We start from the raw sequence: 15,190 nt of genomic DNA, 5'->3' as shown, positions 1-15,190 counted from the left end.
GTGTGTGTGTGTGCGTGTGTGTGGTTTGTTAAATAAACTAGGATAGAAGTGTTGAGAAAGCTTGCTAGTAAATTTTCATATAAGAGAAATAAGTACCAATTAAAAAAATGAATCCTATCCTATAATACTCACTGCTGTGGGTATATTTTTTAGCTTGTTTGGTAGCTAGCATTTTTTTAAGCATTCAATACTCAATCTTTCCTATTTTATTGTACAATATCAAATAATAGAATTTTTATCGCTATAAAATTTTCTTTCACAAACTTAGATATAATGACCACAATGAGGAAGAAGCAGTAATTGATCTAGAAAAAAATAAATGGTAAGTTTACCATACAATGATATTTAAACAATGATTATCTGTATTAATAGATTTATATTAATTTTCTAATTAAAAGCATAGATGCAATCATATAAAAAGGTCAGCTTTATTTTTAATTATTTTATTTATTTTTCCTATGTAATTAGGCATTAGACATTTATTTCCCAGCAGATTAGAATTTGCAATATTAAAATACTTATTTAAAGTTCACATGCTAAATGTAAGTGAATAGCATTATGCATTAAATTATAGTGTTAATACAGTCTTTATAGTCTTCTTACACACATTTATATATATATATGCATTTTTTTATGTGTATGAATATGTATATGTGTATCTGACAGAGAGTGTGTGTACATTGTTAGGACACAAGAAATGTTAATGTATACATACAAAGACCACTGTAAAAATACCACTTTATTGGTCTCTTTTTCCTTTCATTTTTTTCATCTTTTAATTTAAGAAGAAATTATAAACAATGATATAGAAGAAGTATTAAGAGAGAGAGAGAGTCTTTACCACATGTTTTATAGATGATTTTTGAGCCATGTTACCTGTAAGGATTAGTTGTAGAACTTACTACTAGGCACTTGAAAGTATGCTTCTGGCACCTGAAATATTTATCACAATGGAATATTAATGAGCTTTAATTGAACTTGCCTTGAATACAGAATCTTTAAATATTGTAAAGAATATTGGTTTTATAAACCAGTTATAAGCATAGCTTTCTTTTACTTTGAAATTTAAAGTCATTTCATAAACAACACTTTCAGAGCTGAAGCCTTTGAAAAATATGGCTGCAAAAAGGCCATTGGAAGCATGAATAAACAGTAGTGGGAGACCCTGAAAAGAGGATGTAGAATCTGTAATGAGGGCATGTTAATCAGCTTTGTGTTGCTGTGGCAGATACTAGAGATAATCAACAGAAAAGGAAGAAATACTTATTCCCATGGAGGACTGCTTGACCCTTTTGGTTTGAGCTTGTGGCAGCATGACATATACCAGCATGAGGGTATGATGATGTTGGCCTCATGGTGACCATGAAGAGAAAGACGGAAAGCGACTAGCCTCCTCTTCACCCATCCCAGAACACGTGTCCAGTAACTTGCTCCTGTTCACTAGACCGCATCGCCTAAACATTGTAACCAACTCCCAAACAGCTCTTCCTGAATCTGGGACCACATACCTGACATGAAAAAAAGCTTAAGGCTTTACTTTGACTGGCAGTTAAAGGGGTAGAGTCCATGGTGGCAGGTAAATCATGACTACATGAGTGGGTTCCAGCTGCAGTAGTGGGGACTTGCTATCATCGGGATGGGTTGGGAAGCAGAGAAGAAGGCTCATCCCTCTCCCCTTTTATTTGATCTGAATTTTCATCCCACAGCATGCTGTCAACCATGTTTAACATAGCTCTTTTATTTCTTCATTTGGTTCTACTATTTTTCTAACATAGTCAGTTTTTACAACTCCCTTGAATAGTGTTTACAGATCTCTATACCTGAATATGAATTCCACCTGTACATATACCCCTAACAATGTTGCTTCTATACATTTGCATCGGTTTTCATCTCTATATTGAAAAACCGTAATCAATATCTTTCCTATGATGAAGCATTTTCTGTTCCCTAACCAGTAAGGATCTTTAATCAAAAACACCTGAGATAGAATTTTCCATGTTCAGTGATGTAAGATTTCAGATTTTAGATGACAAATATTGCACCCAAATGGTTTTTCCATTTTCATATTCAAAACTTAAGTTTACAAGAAAGCCTGTTTCTTGTGTAATTAAGTCAGCCTATGAGTGACTGAGTCAAGATGGTGGGACAAAGAAGCATACTATACGATACACCAAAGTTTCCAGGGTCAGCAGTGTAGTAATATGAGTTGTGGGGCTGTGTTCCAGCACCCTGGCTGCCTGGCTAGCTTATGCTCCGAAATAACAACACACAAACTGTATTCTTTTAAACACTGCTTGGCCCATTTCTATCTAGCCTCTTCTAGGCTAATTCTCGCACCTGGACTAGCCCATTTTTAATCATCTGTGTCGCCTACGAGGTGGCTTACCAGGGAGATTCTAGCCTACGTCCATCCTGGGTCAGAGCTTCATCGCGTGTGCCTCAGAGAGCAGAGCTATCCCCGTGTCTGCCCAGGAGCCGGGAGCATGGCGTCTCTGCTCCAGAGAGCAGAGCTGTCGAGTCTCAGCTCACTTCCTCTTCCTCCCAGCATTCTGTTCTGTTTACTCCTCCCACCTATGTTTTAACCTATGAGGGCCAAGCAGTTTCTTTATTGCTTAACCAATGAAATCAACAGATTGATATATGACACTCCCACATCACAGCAGGATGGATGAAGAGGTGATGAGGTGATAGAGAGACAGGAAAGGGAGAATTTGCTGTTTTTTTCTCTGTCTTGGTTTAATTTCCCCCCTTTTATTTTTCTTGCTTTTGCTTGCTTTCTTGCTTATTTTGTTTTGTTGTCTTTCATGGGGGTAAAATGGGGATGAGGAGAAAATATGGGGTCCCTGGGAGGAGAACAAAATTGGGTTGCATGATGTGAAATCCCAAAGATTCAATAAAGAAGGTTTTTTTTTTAAAAAAAAATAGTGTGAATACATGTATTCAAGGTCACATTTTGTTAGAGCTTTATCTCCCTTCACATGAAATTAATTTTTCTTTGCTGACTATTGTCACGATAATAGGATATACACTCCACAAAAAGAAATTCTTTGATGTTCCAGTCAAATGTTTACATTTAAATAAAAGCTTACCAAAGCACAAAACAGAAGGAAACTGTCTATCTGAAATGCATCCTGTCGCTCCTGGCGAGTACAGTGTAAGTCTGCCGTCCTAGGTCTCCATCTTTTAATTTGATGCTGAAGGTGGAAATTACTGGGAATCATGTATTCAATTTTTGGCCTTGTTCTGTGATTTTGCTTAAAGTCTCAAACCTTGGAAGCTGTTCAAGATAGCAGGTCCAGGGAAGCTGAGCAATAACTCATTATATAACCAAAATAGTTAATTAAACATGAACTGAATGTAGAAGTGGGTCTGGAGGCAGCTGTCTGGTCATGCTTTGCCACAGCCAAGTTGTTTTAAGCTGATGTGAATTAAGTAAGTCTCTTTTATGGCGGTATCTTCTGGGTTCAGGCATATTTCAAGAGAGCAGAAAAATAATTAATCTTGGATTCTTTAATATTCAATATGCTCTGAGCTCTGCCTTGCAATGACTTACAGGAAAGCAAATCTTTCTCTCACTTTCAACTGGGCTTATTAGTAATACAGCTAAAGTTATAATTCTAATTATGTCCTCAAACAGGTACATATGCAATTGAAAAAATGGATTAAGTGTGTTGCTGTTTACTAAATATAATTAGTGTTTTTTGTTTGCTGCGCTAGCACTTTATACTAGGGAAATATGTTTATATACCAAAAATAAACAGTATCTAGAACTGGTTTCTATGTGAGTAAGAAAAAGATTGAATGTAGCAAACCTCAATCCCCTGCTTCTTGGTGTGTGTGTGTGTGCTTGTGTGTGTAAGGAAGGACTTTCCTGCTCAGTCTATGCTGAGCCATAATATTGGTAGACATAGAATGTCATGTTTGAAATGGAAAAAATGGCAAAATTTTAATTTTGATTATTTTACATAATTGAAGTAAAAAAGTTACAAACTTTAATTCTAAATAGCCAAAATATTTTTACCTCAAGTGTGTTCATAATTTTTGTTGAGAGTTTATCCATGTGTTCCTCTATATTTTATATTTTTGACAAGTGTGATTCTATACAAGAATTATTTCTAGTTTTATTTAGCTTTTAAAGAAATAGAGCATATAAACTGCCTTTATAAAATATGACTCTGTCTTCTTTCTCCTAGCATTCAGTTTAGTTTTCTCCACCTAACAAGGTTCTGCCTTGCTATAGGCCAAAACAGTTTCTTTATTCTTTAAACAATAAGTGAAACACATAGACAGAAGGACCTCCCACATCATCAAAACAACCCACCCTCCCAAAAAATGAAAACATTTTCTATGGTGATACAGCTTTAGTTGGTGTTTATTCTCAAACCACTGTAGCTACTCCATCTTGGCATACTTTATACTTTTGCTACCTATTCCTTATCAAATTAGCATTGTACTATAAAAGAATTTGCTATGATCCCTCCACCAAAACCATGAAGAAATCTTCTGTTCTTTTGCTCAAAACTCAATCAGTAAAATATGTAAAACACTGAAATAAAAAGAATATAAGCGCTACCACAGGTGAAAAGGGGAGTTAACTGGAATTGCTGGGTTCTGTTTCCTAGATGTTTAGTCTTTTTGTTATACTACAAGTAATTAAATGAGATGTCAGCACCCTGCCTGAGTATATACATAATGCATTTTCCACTAAACTATAAGACTATTGTGCTTAGCAGTACACAGAATTGAAGCAGGAGCCAAACCTTGCAGAGCAATTTGATTTGGACAGCAGCATAGATGTGCATGTCCACTGTACTGGATGTTAAAATGATAGTGAAAAAGTAAATTTTTAACACAATTGCAAAACATATTTTATTGACATACACATAATCATGAGAATATTTGATAAGAAAGGGAGACATTCTAGTCTTTCAACAAAATGCCAAAGGACAATAAGAAAATTCTAAAGGTTTATTCAAAAGATGTTACATTACTTTTTTTGGAAATACTGATTACTTTTCTTAGTAATCATGATGATTATTTAACTACCTCTATGAAGTTTTAGAATTGTAAACTCCAACATCTCACTTCTATCTTATACTGTTCAAGTGAAGATAGGAAAATTGAGGAAGTTTTTGTGTTGGAAAAATTGTTTGTGTTATACTCATTATATAATGTATCTTTATGCTACTGATGCCTGGTTTATTGTTGTTTTCCTTTTCAACTACCTCTGGGTAAGCAGTGCTTTCCCAAGGAAAAAAATCATATGAAAAAGAGCCTTTATATTGTTCAATTATCCACATACATATGAACATGATAGATTTTTGATAGTCATTAATGCAGTTGTTATAGTTACTGACTTTCTTAGGTAACTACTTTTTAAATTCATATTTATTCTTGAGAATTTCATACAAATGTACAATGAAATGTGATGATATGAACTCCAATTTGCTCCTCCAATTTGCTATCATAAACCCTAGCCCTTCCCCCTACCAACTTTATGTCTTCCTCTTTTTTTCCTTCTTATGTAGTTTTGTGTTTTGATAACTGTCAAAGTCTGACTTGTTCTGCCCATTTGTTTTTTGATGTCAGACATTCCTTGGAGCATGGGAAACCTCCAAGTGTCCGTACAAAAGAGAATAATTTTTCATCTTCAGAAGCTATCATTCCCAATAGATTCTCAATTAGGTGTGGCTCTTGGAGGGGACCTTCCCTGCGATGTCGGCCTGGGAGTTGATTTCTTCCTGGGCAGATATTGCACAGATAACCACAATTACTGTGACTGTAAGAGTGCTATAGTCATGCTTTGTCCAGAAAACAGCATAACACAGTACAACGCCCCATTCTCTATCACTTAAATTCTTCCTGCCTCCCTGCCTCCTCTTCCATGATGTTCCCTGTGCCTTAGAGGAAAGAGAGTTGATAAAGATGCCTTTTAAGGCTGAGTGCTTTGTCTTTTATTCTCAGAGCACTTTTGCCAGTTATGTATCTCTATATTGACTACTATCCACTACAAAAAGATGCTTCTCTGATAAAGTTCTCAATATAAATATTTTGTAAGCAATACTGTATAACATGATATCAAAATAACAACAGAGGGTTGAATCATAAGCCTGTGATCTCTCTAGACATTAGCTTAGGTCAAGATTATTGAGCCAGGTAGGAAATTCCCTCCTGTTCAGAGTGGACTTAGTTACCCATAATAATCGTGAGATTATATACCAGCTAGCACATCTTGCCTGGAAGGTCAGCATTACGAATTGCAGGGTCCTATGCTAAGTAATACCACTGATGCCTTTTTTTCCCTTAGCAGCCTAAAAAACACTGTACATTACGATGAAAACTTGCCAACAGAGAGGAATTTTACTGTCCTGCAGCAAAAATGTGCTGTTGGTAACGATGGGCAATAATAAGAGCCATGGTTGTTTGGTAAACCCCTGTGGCCTCCCTGACCCACAACTCATAGGGGGTATTCCATGCCTTGTAGTGTGATTTTCATTGAATAGCTAGCATCTTCTGGGAGTGTTATTTTTACCATCGCAATTATTCAGTTAAAGAGGTCTAAGAAAACATGAGAAAACAAAAATGAGAAGAATTAATATATGTACTTCAACAATAACTCTAAATACTAATTTTAATCCTAATTCTCTCATTAAGACTTAAAGTAGTCTTTGTGCTTAGAAGGAGGCTTGATATTATATCAATTATGTCAAGCATCATTAAGTTTTCTTCTAAGGCCTATGACCTCCTCAGTTTGGGATTTTGACAGGTTTTACATTTCTAGATTTCATTTCTTCCTTTGCAGTGAATCTCACATCCAACCAGGGAGACATTAAGTTACTCCCCCAGCAGTTGCGCTACTTCTGGAACAATGGACATATCTTGCCTGGTAGGCTAGCATTGTAATTCATAGTCACAGTTAAGTAGAACTGTTGCTATCTTTTCTCCCAAGTATTGTGTATAGCATCATCTGGCACCATGAAAGCCAACCAGCAGTGCAGAAGCTTTTAGTTCAATTTCAGTTTCTTTTCTCAATAATTTTGCATTCAAGATAAGATATGTGGTATTTTCATCTAGTGGGAATTATCAAATAGGTCTAGTAGGTAGTCAAAAGTCATGTCAAAGTTTGCATTGTTTTGGGAGCCTCTGTAGACTCCTTGATCAATAATTATGCAATTAGCTCACAGCTGGCACTAATGCTTAAAAATGTATTAATTCTATTAACAGCATTATCTAGCCTTGTCAGTTCTCTGTCAAGAAACTCTATTTATAATTTTAAATTGGTTAAACAGACTAGGTTTCTCTGTGGCTCTTTCATAATTCTGATTAACTATCTTATCTCATCTCATCTCGATTTCTTTCTTAACCTCCATTATCTCCCTGTTTGAATTTTTCTGCCTCTGTTACTACCCCTTTCCATCTAGATGCTATGTTTATCTTATCTCTTAATTTTCACACACTATCCCTTTTCAAGTTTCCTGATTTCTTGAGGTACTCCAGGTTAAACACACTAAAGTAATGGGTTGAAGTTAGGATCAAAACACAGCCTGGGTTTCTTGATTTAGTGTTTTTGTCCCCATTTTTATTCACATATGTGCAAACTTCTTAGTTATATTTTTCCTTAGAGCTGGATAAAATTGTATTGTGTATATGTTCTACATTGTCATTATTTATTAATCAGTTAATGGACATCTAGGCTGCTTCTATTTCCTAGCTATTATGAGAGCTACAAGACACATGGATATGTATAATTTTCTGTATTAGGATATAGACTCTTTTAGTTACATGGCCAGGATATAGCTAGTTAATATGATAGTTCTATTTCTAGGTTTTTTTTGTAACCTCAAAAGTTACTTTCAAAGTGTCTATACTAGTTACATTCTACCAGCTCCATATATATATTCATGTCAGCATTTGCGATTATTTGTATCCTTGATGATGGCATCCTTGTCTATGCAATTATATAACTTGAGCTTTGGGAATCTAGTTATTTCTATGGTTTATGCTGAGCTTAATCTGTATTGGACAAGTACAGAGTTGTTGTTTTAAATGCTCACCTTTTTTGCATACCAGTGGTATCTTCTGGCCACATTTATCTTTCCATTCTGTGATCTAGACAAGTAACCTCCTCTTCCTGAATTCCACAGATCAGATCATTCTCTATGGAGTGAGTGATGTCCTATCTTGGATAAGTCTCCCATGTAAAACAGCAAAGTAGGAAGCAAAACAACAGTAGAATCAGTATAGAACATCTTCATAGTAAGTGTTGTTACGGTGGGGGCCATACTCTTCAGTTCATAGTCTCTACAACACTGAAAGGCAGATGAGTCCTGACCTTGGTCTCCGGGTATCCAAACACCAGTGTTATCCTCAGATGATGATATCTCCTCCCGGCCACAAAGGAAATGGTTATGCACTTCACTGCCTTAGCTGACCCCCCTGAAGGCTTCTCTTTACATCTGTCATTTCCCATGCTTCTCACACACCACAGCTGCCTCCCAGGACTATCTCAGTCCCTGGGGTTGTATTAGGTTAAATCGAGGCCTCCTGACTTGCAGTTATCCCTGTTCCCAGGCTACCAGGGGGCTTAGTTTTTTACAAAGAATCCCTTTTAAAATGATTTCTGCCTACTGCCTTCTGATTTATGATGTGACAAATTGGATTCCTCTCCACTGCTGGCATGTCCTTTGAAGAAATTACTATCTCACTAAAAATCGTGACAGCACCACAGCTTGTGCAGGCTATGGGTGTATGTTGAGGTCAGGAGTACCAATCTTTTGTTCTTTGGCTGTGTGACTTTCCTTTGGGGTGAGGCTCCTCCTCCCCCAACTCATCCCGAGAAGATGAATAGCCTGCACAGCTGGATGTGTGTCTGCTTTGGCTTCTTCGAAGTGAATCACCTCTTTCTTGTCACCTGTCTGCTACTCTATTGCTTCTTTGTGAGTTTCTTCAAAAATTCCTCCTTCTCCTTAGAACAGAGAATATTCTGTCTCATACAGCCTTCTTGTTTATGGGGTAAATTTTATGCCATCTTACCCAAAAGTCCACTTGACTTTTATTTGCTTCTCTTATATAGAGTTAGCTAACTAAATTCTCAATGTCTGAAATATTTCTGCATATCTCATTATACCATGAATGAAGAATGAAGCTTTTACTTTCATTTTTAATAAGTATTTTATATGGAAAGGTTTAAAATGTTTCTATTATTTACATTATTACTAAACAAATCATTTTTACTGTGGTATTTCACTTTTATTGTTTTTCTTCTAAAATATTAACTTTTCTATTTCCCTCACTTTATTTTATTATTTTCTCTTATTTAAATATCACACACTTATAGAAACCAAAATTTTCTATTCTATTGAACTCAAACGGGATGTAAAAATTTAAAGTATTGATAAAATATATTCAGACTTGTGTGCCTTGATCTAATTTTATTTTGACTCATTTCCATTTTTTAACACAAAAAAGTCAAACAGCATATTGCATCACATCGAATCAAAAACATGTTTACTGAGAGTAATATCATAGCATTTGAACATTACTCTTTAAAATATCCAGGATTCTTTTTTCTTATCCTCTGCCATGATTGAATTCTGAGACAATATCTTCTGCCACTCTTGTGTTTGTTTTACTTTATATCTTTCTACTTTTTTTAATCTGGCAGTTTTTCATAATATTTCTTTACACTATACTTTAAAGCCATTTGATTAGGATATGCCAAAAATGCTTCCTCAAGTTTCTTCTCTTGTCACCTATCTGGATTGATTTCCTGGAACTCCCTTCAACAAATCTTGCACTTAAACAATAATAAATTATGTGTCACTCCCAATGCACAACACATTCTATCTTAATTTACCAAAAATGTCATGATATATTTTTGGGAATGCCCTTCTTTGCATATTCAGTGTTAGATGCTAGGTACAGAATTCTTTGAAACATGAAGAATATGACAGCGACTTTCTCTTTCCAAAGCTCTATGCACATTCTGGGCTGGATGGTGCTACTCTATACCCATATTTTTATGTGATCGCTTTGACGTCATTGCCTTTCCTAATAAGTCATTTAAGGTTAAATAGAAGTTAGCATATTACAAAGTATTTCTAGCTGGTTTGAATACAGACACATATAGGAGAGATATTCTGTGAAAACTGAAATTAGCCTTAATTATTAGAGTGGTGGTGACTGAGTAGGGAACTTGATAGTGAGAAGATAGGCTAGAAAATTTCCTTCACTTAAAGAACATAGCACAGTGAACTAAGGTACCAACCTTAGCAGCCATAATGGTTGCCAAGCATTCAGAGAGACTAGGAAGGAAGTGGAAGGGCATTGCAAAATTAATCTTACTACAATTAAGGAAAAGGATGAGGATGAAAAACACTCCACACACACATTTACACACACAGAGACTCAGACACTGACACACACACACAGATACACACAGAGACTCAAACACTGACACACACACATACACACACAGACAGACACACGAACACACAGAGAGACAGACAGATACATGGGCAGGCACACACACACACACACACACACACACACACCATGGTGGTTAAGTCACCTGGGGACTCATGATATTTTCCACAGGTCTGCTAGATTAATAACCTTTCCCCTAGTGCCAGCAAAGAGAACCTCTTATTGACGAGTTGTTCAGGAAAGTAACTCCCAAAACAATATAGACTATCAATGTATCTCTTGGTTGCCTACTAGGGCTTGAGGGTGGGTCCCTATTGGTCAAAACAGCACACACTTAGGGCACAGACTTGGAGGATTCCAGCTGGATCTCCTGTGTCTCTTTTCTGCCATCTATTTCCATAGAAACAGAAAGTGACACAAAAATAAATTGGTAAAAGAGAACAACAAACAGTCATACATAGTCAAATCACCTATGAGTCACAACAATGATCGGCTTGGTAAGGTATCCAAAAAGGTGCTCTCAAGGTCCCAATGAGGAGCAGAAGGAGGGAGAACCTGAGCAAGGAAGTCGGGATCACGAGGGGTGCACCCACCCACTGAGACAGTGGGTCTGATCTACTGGGAGCTCACCAAGGCCAGTTGGACTGTGACTGAAAAAGCATGGGATAAAACCGGACTCTCTGAACATGGCGAACAATGAGCGCTGATGAGAAGCCAAGGACAATGGCAAGGGGTTTTGATCCTACTTAATTTGCTGGCTTTGTGGGCGCCTAGCCAGTTTGGATGTTCACCTTCCAAGATATGGACGGAGGGTGGAGGACCTAAGACTTATCACAGGGCAGGGCACCCTGAATGATCTTTGGACTGGAGAAGGAGGGGGGGAATGGGAGGCTGGGAGGAGGCGGAAACTTGTTTTTTTTTTCCTTTTCTCAATAAAAAAAAAACTGAAAAGAATAAAACTCAGATATTGGTGGTCACCAACGACTGTCTAATTGGACTTGAAGCTCACTTAACAGGAGGGAATTAATACTTGGCATTGAAAACTAGCCAGCTTCCTGGGAGCAATGAAGTCATGGATGTTAGAAAAGAATCCACTACTATCACTTTTCTAGGCTAGTATAATGCCTTACCACATCTCAAATCTTATCCTTAAGTCCACAGACTTACAGTCTCTTTATATCAAATGGAAACTATCTCAGAAAGTGACCGATGGACAGGATGCAGGGATCAATAGATCTTGAGGAGCATGGCACAACAGATGCATCTATATTACATCTCATTTTTGTATCTATGGCTCAGGGAACCTTTGAAAAGAGTCTATGTTCCAGAATACCACCAAACCTGCAGTATAATAGTGTACCTAGGAGTGTCTGAATAAACAAGACCAAAAAAACAGCAATAGCAAAACATGTAATATCGAACTGGGAAAAACTAGGGATTCCCAGTCCTAGACAATGAACTACAGGCATCTAATGACATCTGGAATAAAGAAACTACATATCTTCCAGGAATGATCTTCCTTATTGATTGTCCAAAACAATGTTTTCAGACATACAACCATAGACACATTTTGTAGTTTGAATGTAATTGACTTCCAAAAGTACACAAGGAGTGGCACTATTAGGAGGTGTGGCTAGTTGGAGTGGGTGTGGCCTTGTTAGAGGAAGAATGTCATTGTGGAGATGGGATTTGCAGTTTCTTATGACTTCCTGTTGCCTGCAAGACATAGGACTCTTAGGTAGTTCTCAAGCACCATTGCTACCTGCATGTTGCCATGCTTTTCGCCATGATGATAAAGAGCCAAACCTCTGCAACTGTAAATGAGCCACCCCAATTAAAAGTTTTTCTTTAAAAGAGTTGTTGTGATCATGGTATCTATTCACAGCAATAAAAAAACCATAACTAAGACACACATAAAAGACAGCAACAGACCAGCAGGATGCATTTCTATTTTTGTGCATATACACATGTATGTAAAAAAATAATAATAAGTAGACTATCAAGTTGATAGTGGGGATAAATGAGATGGATTAGAGCGAGGAAATGAGGATGAAGTGATATAATTCTATTTTAATTAAGAATTTATTTTAAGCAACAACAGCAAAAGATGGACACAGTGTGTTTTGTTTTGGTTGACACAACCTATAAGCTCTTAATATGTTTTTGTGTAATATATTAAAATATTAATATTAAATACAACAGATACTAACAGTCCTGAATCTAAAAGTACTGAATTTCTTGGCAGTTACAGTTGGCGTTCTTGGAATACAGTTGGTATTCTATTACTTGGAAAATGAAACAGATGAAAGACTAGTTTATGCCAGTTATGATGTTCCTCACTTTGCATAAAATCATTATTTTAGCAGCACCCATCTACTCCAGAGACTAGACAGGAGGAGGCAACAGAACCCACAGACATCAGTATGATTCATCAAGTTCACTCGATGCTTCAGAGCCTCAGACAAAAACTTGATCTTTGATGACAGCCAGGTCCGGATGTCACTTTTGATTCAGGTGGCCTGCATCACATTCACACCATCCTGTTTCTTGCCACCCTCACCTCTTCAGATCTGCCTCTCTTCCCAGGTCATGAACCTTTCTACCTGTCTCTCTCTCTTCCATTTCCCCCACCCTGTACTTGCTCACCATAATGGTCATGGAACATAATGGTTTTCCCACCCATACTCACTCCCCATATTGGGCTTTTATTTGGTTGTGTTCCCCTAGACCAAGAGGTCTGGGATGAGGGAGTTATCTCTATCCTTTACATGTGCAGGCCTGGAAAACAAAGAATGGCTCATCCCGTGTAAATCCTTACATGACTAATTCTATTTTGACAACTGTTTAGAATGCCTGAATGACAAAAGACTATAAGAAATGTAGAAAATTCTTTTTATAATTAGTCTATTTTCAGTTCATAGAAATATATAGTATGGTAAGAACTGCCAGAACCAGAATGTGTGTGTGTGTATGTGTGCGTGTGTGCGTGTGTGTGTGTGTGTTTGCCCAACAGTCTGGAATAATGGTTAGTATTGTGTTTATTATTGTAAGATATAATATCAGATGTGCATTAAACCAACAATTCTCTCTGTAAAAGGCTTTAGTTACAGTTTAATTCTTACAAACTTTGAAACAGATTAAACAGGCTTAAAATACCAGATAAATATTCTTAACACTGTCATGGAAAAGACAACTTTAATCATTGAGTTAAGGATCTATTTATAGTTGATAAGGAGAAAATTACATGAAAATGTCAATTAAACTTCACCTTTTGTTATGGAAATAGAGAATGTGGGTGTTTAAAAGTTTTTTTTTTATTTACCTATTGGATTCTTTTTCATTCCGTCACTTATTTACTCAAAGATCTTGCATTGAGATCCTGAATTGCTAACAAATTAACGTGGAATGATACTTGTGTTCAGAGTACTGGAGGCCCAGATAAATTAGTGTAGGACTGTAGTGCATGGAAGCTAACTAAACAACAATGACCTAGACTTAAACTAAAGGGGAAGAAACTGTGGAAGTATAGATTTAACAAACTGTGTGAAAGAAGGTATGATTTCACAATAACTTAATGTTATTTGTTGGTAAAAAGAGTCGGAGGCAATTAGTAATTACATAACACATAGTATCACAATTTAGAAAACAATCACATCTTTACAGAAAAAAAAATGTAACTGGGTTAGATAAAATACTAAGTACCAAATCTAAGAGACTGCTCCTACTATAATTCTAAGGGCTGGTCTGAAGAGTCATGGGCTGATATGTAGAATTAATTACTAGGAAAAAATATGTCTGCTTTCCTTCAGAAACAGAGAGCCATTTTCATAAACATGGTCTTGATTACATAAATCCAGTAATCAAATGGGAGGACATCTTATCCTAGGCAATTAGTTTTGACAATGAAACAGTAAATGGACCCTAATTAATGACTTTTGTAATCATTATCCATATACAGACATTAAATGGCATTCAAGCATTAATTGTGACACCAACATGATTGCCTATCATTAAAAAGAATGTTTTGAAACTTAATTATGTATTTGAGTCTTGTATATCTTATGGCTCTAAGAGTCAATTTGACTCTTCTGAAAGGGTGAAAGGCTCTGAGAAGTTGATAGCTTCTTTTTCCTTAATTATCATTGCTAAGATTATTCCTTTTATTATTAGTCAATTTTCAGTTCTTAGAAATATGTATTTCTATATATTGGTAAGAACTTCCAGAAACAGAATGCATGTGTGTGTATGTGTGTGTGCACTACCATATATTAATATGACAACATATTGAGTCCGTTTCTGTCATTTGTTTTTAAATAGTTTCAGATCTGACTACTTTTCATTAGACAACCATAATTGGGCTGCTCCCAGGGAGGAGTTGATTTCCTTCTCCCAGCAATCAGCACTTACGTGTAGTAGTCTTTTACCAAGGAGTGAGACTCTGTGGAGGTTTCACCTTTCAACATTAACACATCTAGTGAGGGGAACATGGATGGAGTTTAAGGGATCGTAGTTGGGAAGGACTGGAAGGAGGAAAGAAGGGTGAAAATAACATATTAGAAATAATTAAAGGGCTGAGGAATCCCATCTGGACGGAACCTTCATCTGGCGATGGACCCACACTGGAACACTGGACTGAGCTCCCAAAGTCCCAATGAGGAACAGAAGGAGAAGATGAGCAAGGAAGTCAGGACCAAGAGGAGTGCAACCACCCACGGAGACAGTGGGGCTGATCTATTGGGAGCTCACCAATGCCAGCTGGATTGTG

The sequence above is a fragment of the Microtus ochrogaster genome, chromosome 2 (assembly GCF_000317375.1).
Source record: "Microtus ochrogaster isolate Prairie Vole_2 chromosome 2, MicOch1.0, whole genome shotgun sequence".
NCBI classification, from domain to species: domain Eukaryota; kingdom Metazoa; phylum Chordata; class Mammalia; order Rodentia; family Cricetidae; genus Microtus; species Microtus ochrogaster.
Note: the sequence above shows the minus strand (reverse complement) of the source record.